We start from the raw sequence: 6,000 nt of genomic DNA on the forward strand, positions 1-6,000 counted from the left end.
TAATTTATCTCCTTATTAATGTATTTTTGATGTATGTTGTTTGTCATTTATATGTTCCTCCATGATGCTATTCTTTATTATTGCTATCAATGCCGTGATCTAAATGAAATAGCGCTTTATCTGTTAGGCATAATGTAAAACATTTATATTGCAAAGTAATTCACAGTACAATAAAGTTTCGTCTCAAATTGTTAATTGTAAAAACTGCAACAGTCTTTAAGAAAAGTTTTAACCTACTCAACAAAAGTGTTCGTTCTGTAAGTCTCTCTCTGAAACGTTGTCGCATCTTTACAGGGAACGCATTACACCACTCCAAATTTTTCATAGTTCTCAGATTTATCTTTGGACGCAACAACTGCTTGACGAAGAGTTTAATGTGGTTTGAAGACAGTGCATATGTTATAGTTGCCGAACATTCTTTTGATTTTTTCTGACAAATATTTAACGTAGGGAACTACCACAGAGGCATCTGTTTTTTGTTTTTTTGAAGAGCAACATACTGTCGGCACAGCCTCAAACACATGTTGTGAGCAATATCAGAGCACCACGGTTGAAAAATCCGTGAAAAATCTGTGATCCAACACAGATTTTTCACGGATTTTTCAACAAGTCTGATGTTTTACGGAAAATGTTTCTCTAATGATACTGACATTAACAACGTCGATGTACTCGATGTACGTCGATGTAAGAAAAACTGTTGCCAAGAAAAGCGAGAGACACAATTTCCTCAAGAAAGAGACCAGCCCTACCCTTAATAAACCTTTTTGAAATATGGCAGGCATAAAAGGAGAGGGCGTACTTTGAAGTGAGTAATCTTATGTCAGCTGAGAAGCGCATACAAAAGATTACTCACTTCAAAGTACGCCCTCTCCTATTGTGCCTGCCATATTCAAAAAACTTATCGAGACAGGCCGAGAACTTTTCAAATCTGTGACACTTACTTCTAGAAACACTTTCCAAAAGACCAAAATGGACATTGTCAAGAAGTAAAGGTCATATATTATTCATTCACAAGTATCACATAGCTGCATGATGACAGAGTATGGTTACTCTGAAATTATTCAGACAAAAATGTGAGTGTTGTTAATGTCTACTACCAACACGTATATTCCTACACTCTGTAACAACCTTATCTTTACCCACGGTTTTATAACTTACACTGTATTTAATATTTTCCCGCTAAATTATATATTCCGATAGTCATAAGAGAATGAATTTGTAGAAAACCTTCTGATAATTACAAACACTCGCTGAGCAGCAAGACCTACCCTCTAAGCTTTTAAATCCGATAAGCTGATTATCTATTTGTTTTCATGAATTAGAAGACATTCTTTGATGTATTACTGAGCTCAATCATCTGAAATTACTGGAGCGTGAGTCACCCAGGCTGGTGGTTCAGCATAGTATTTTATTAACAGAAGGTTTTCTCCAAATTCGTTTCCTAATGACTTCTCTTATGCAATAAATAATATATAGGGCAATGGTGTATGTAATGTTCACGTAGTCTTCACATGAATAGTGTAGTCACTAGAGAGCTGAGACATCTTGTGTATATTTCATACTTCACTGTAGGACGGCGACCGAATACTTACTTGTCACTCGGGTTAGTCGCATTTACTGACGGCAAAGGTCACGTTCATTGGTCACTTCTAATCGCTCGTTGCTAGCAAGAAGAGTATGAGCAGCATATTGTATATCAAAATCCATTACATGAAATAACACACCTGTGAGGAGGCGGCTTGCGTAAATCTGGCGGGACTAATGCCCTCGTGAATGTAAACAGTAACGTGCATGCCTACCATGGCCGGAAAGATGTCATGTTCAATGTTGGCTTTTCTTGGTTTAGTCAAGTGCTTAGGCTATACAGTTTAGCATTTGTTACAATCTCCTCAAAGATTATAACGATAACAAGATTAAAACAGTGGGATGTTTGAAGCTAATTAAGAACAGCATAAGAGGTGATTAAAGAGTTTAACTTCAACACTACACTATTTTTCGCTCATCAACGTTTCTTGTATCCGCATACCTGTCTCTCCAACTCTCCGACTATTTGTTGTCGAATCGTCACGACTATTTGCTGTCGACTAATCGCGACTATTTGCTGTCAACTAGTCGACTACTAAAAAAATTGAAGTCGACAACCTAAATATGCACCGCACTTCCTTGCTAATAATAATATTAAGTTTAAATTTTAGTTTAAACTACCCACGCATATGTTCTTCTAATCATCTACCAAAAAAAGTAATTACCCCATTAATGAGAGACCATTATTCAAAAACGGTTAATCGTATGGGATATGTAGACGAAACAGAATTTATTTCTGCACATTATAAAACACTGTTTGTAGCAATGGTCTCAATATTGACGCCGCATCGTACATTTCAATGAACGTAACCCAAATTTGAAAGTTGCAGCAAAATCCTATTGCCTTGTATTCAGTTGTCATTATTCACATCAGTGATCATTATTCGCGTGATGTCAATATTATTGAAACATGAATATTTCAATATTTCATCTGACAAACAAAGGTCCTAAATGGGCTACAATTGCAAGTTGTCCTTTCAGTGATAAAGTTAGATTCAAAATTTTTTGTTTGGGAGGTGTTACCAACATATGTACCCTTGGTCTTCCATATCTGTTGACCTTCTTGGTCTCAGAAAACATGAAACTTGTTATGTTTAAATACGGGATTAAGTAAACAATGACCACTGATGTGAATAATGACATTTTTATTGATTATCACATGTCTTGACTTCTCCAAATTAACGAAACAAGAAGAATAAATCCAATGAGAGCCGGAAACATTTCCTTCCATGGATACTAAATACAAGGCAATAGGATTTTGCTGCAACCTTCAAATCTTACCGGGCTACTTTCATTTAAATGTACGCTGCGACACCAATATTGGGACCATGGCAACAAATGAGGCGTCATAATGCACAGATATAAATTCTGCTTTGAATGCATATCCCAACTGTGGTATGCAATCAACCGTTTTGGAATAACGGTCATTCATTTTTATTATCTAAATCAATATATTATTGAAAACCAACACTTTGATGTTTTGTGAAAGTTGTACAAATCATATATTTTGAAAAATTGAGTTATGCACGCTTTACAAAAGTGCTGTTGTTCAGCCCTCTAACATAACTCAAGAACCACCGGACCTACAAAAGTATAGCTGTGATGTTTAAATTCTTCTACACACTCGCTATGAAATTATCAATGTAATTTTTGCCAAAGCTCAAGATGCAAGATGCTGTGAACTACCAATTCGCAATAGTTTAAAACAGTTGCTAACCTTAAGGGGGTTCCTTGTTTGTTGGTAGGTGTTTATAATGTCTTGCCTGTTTGATAAACTGTATATTTTTTGTTGTTTTAACTTAATCATTATTAAGTAACTATTTTGTTGAAACATGTCCAGCTTTCAAAGAATGATACAGCCAAGAGGCTCCAAATAATTGAAATTCAAGTGTGTAATTTGTGTTTTGTTTTTCATTATGATATTATGATAATACATATCATTGTATTCTCATATGTATTTATGTCAATGCATGGATTTCTTACAATGGTCTAGAATTAAATAGACACTATTGAATGCATATAAATTTGCATATTCAAAGATCTGTTTAAACATTCAAGATTCGAATCTACGCACTTGTCGTCTGGCGCTTGAATGAAGAGTAGCGCTCATATGGCGACAATAACTTGTAATTGTATTTGATCTTGATATTTTATAACAAATGTACATCATAAATAATATTACTTTAAATAGTCATTGATAATATTATAAGATAATTATTTCCTTATTTTTCTTTTCTTATTTTCATCCAGGTATGACTTCAAAATTTCTCAGACTGTTCTCTCGGCGACGATGATCAGCTAGGCACCCAATTTCTGTATAATTTGCCTTAATTGAAACAGCGTAGTGACATAATAATTTCCTACCCTAGAAAATATGATTTGCATTTGTCCGGAATAGCGTTAACCCACTGAGCACTACCTGCCGATCTAACATTGCCTGTGATTGGTCAATTACATGATATCTTCACTTTAATCACCAATCAGAATGGAGCTTTGCAAATAATTCACCCTAATTTTTTTGTGTTATGAAATTATCTAACTATGTCGGTGATTGGTCTAATTTATAATAAAAACTTCTTTTTGGCCAATCGGCAGGTAGTTCTCATGGGGTTCACTTGTCAATAATAAGAACGGATTGTTTATCAGTATCACCGTACATTTGATCATGAATATGAAGATTTTCGCAACAAAAACGCCATAGTGCACAATTGCTAACCAAATGATGAACTTGTATGATTCCATAAACTTCTAAAACCCAATGTTGAGAGACCTTGAAGTCTCCTGATCAGTCGCGAGTCCTTGAAGTATCCCTGATCTGCAGTCATCGGATAGAAGACAGAGCGATTCCAATGCAGCATTCGTATGTTTAACAATGTGTATTTTCAACGATGCATTTCGTACCGAAGAGGATAACTTTCAGGGACAATACGATGTCTTGCTATTGCACATACCGGATATAGAGATTATTGCCATGTAGCTTTTATGTTTAAATCATTTTGATACGAATATCTCTTTTTTAAATAATTTTAATTTAAGCAAGTCTAAATTAAAATGGAAGCAAACTTGATAAGAAAATCATATTCGGCATAAAGTAAAGAGCAAATATACATTAAATTAATGTGCGGTATAATCTACATGTAAAACATTTTAACTTACGGTTACTTGAAAGTCACATTTCGCTTTTACAAACAGTAATTGTCAATATTAAATACCAGATAATAATGATAAATAATATAATATTTTCACCTATGCCTTTTAAGCTCAGTAAAAGCAAGTCTAACGGAGAATAAATGTACAAAACTTAAATACCTTTATAGCATGTAATATATTATGTTCATGTGTAATATACACAATACAAATTTGCGTAGATGAAACACAAAATTGGTTGTTTCTAAGGTATATAAGTGTGAAATATCCTGTTCGTTAGTATTTGTTAATTGAATAATTTCCGTAACATCATGTAACCAGGTGGGCGAGGTACGCGAACGCCTGGCGTAAAATCTGTTAAAGTCATTGCATAGCCTGTAATAATATGTTCATGTGTAATGCACAGATTCAAAAATTTAATAGTTGTGGGGGAGGTACGCGAGCGCCTTGCGTAGAAGCGTATTAACGCCATTGCATAGCGTGTAATATGTTCGTGTTTAATGCACAGACAATACAAATTTGCATATTTGAAAAAAAAAAACACACAATTGGTTGTTTATAAGGTATGTTAGTGTGGACTATGCTGTTGAATAGTATTTGTTAATTGAGTAATTTCCGTAACATTATGTAACAAGTTTGAACTCCTTTCACACGTGGGCGACGTACGCGAACGCCTGACGCAGAATAAAGTAACGCCACTGCATATTGTGTAAAATGTTCATGTGCAATGTACACACAATACAGATTTGGGTAGATGAAACAGACACACAATTGGTCGCTATGCTTTTTAACGTTTGTAAGTGTGGTCTATCCTGTTTGTTAGTATTTGTAAATTGTGTAATTTTCGTAACATTATGTAAGGGAGCGATCGTTATTTATGAGGGAATGGGAAAATTTAGGGGGGAACACGAAATTTTTTGGGGTCTTTAGGGGAACCTGAAATTTTAGTTGACACCAGGAGGGGGATTGTTAAATTTTAAATGGAGAAAATTGGGAAAACAAGGGGAACGCGAAAATTTTGAGCGGAGGCGAGGGGGGAACGCGAAATGTTTTGTCGATATTTTTTCCAAAACGCCCATTCCCCCCCTGCCGTAAATAACGATCGGTCCCTAACAGCTTGAACTCCTTTTGCACTTGGGCGCGGTCCGCGAACGCCTGACGTTAATTTGATGTGATTCAAGAGAGCCAATCGGTTACATCGGTTGAAGTGACATTATATTGACGTTACACATTCACGTTCCGCGTGCACGTTTAAAATCTAATGATTCG

General features: G+C 35.3%; 1 long non-coding RNA gene across 1 annotated transcript in view; it reads left to right on the forward strand.

Moving 5' to 3' along the window:
* LOC140168299 (uncharacterized) overlaps positions 1–4,292 on the forward strand; it is a 47,320-nt gene extending 43,028 nt beyond the window's left edge. The window contains exon 3 of the long non-coding RNA XR_011861191.1: positions 3,835–4,292. This is a non-coding gene — a long non-coding RNA (uncharacterized lncRNA). The remainder of the gene's footprint in view (positions 1–3,834) is intronic.
* The last annotated feature ends 1,708 nt before the right edge of the window (positions 4,293–6,000 follow it).

This window comes from Amphiura filiformis, chromosome 13 (assembly GCF_039555335.1).
Source record: "Amphiura filiformis chromosome 13, Afil_fr2py, whole genome shotgun sequence".
In the NCBI taxonomy this organism is placed as follows: Eukaryota; Metazoa; Echinodermata; class Ophiuroidea; order Amphilepidida; family Amphiuridae; genus Amphiura; species Amphiura filiformis.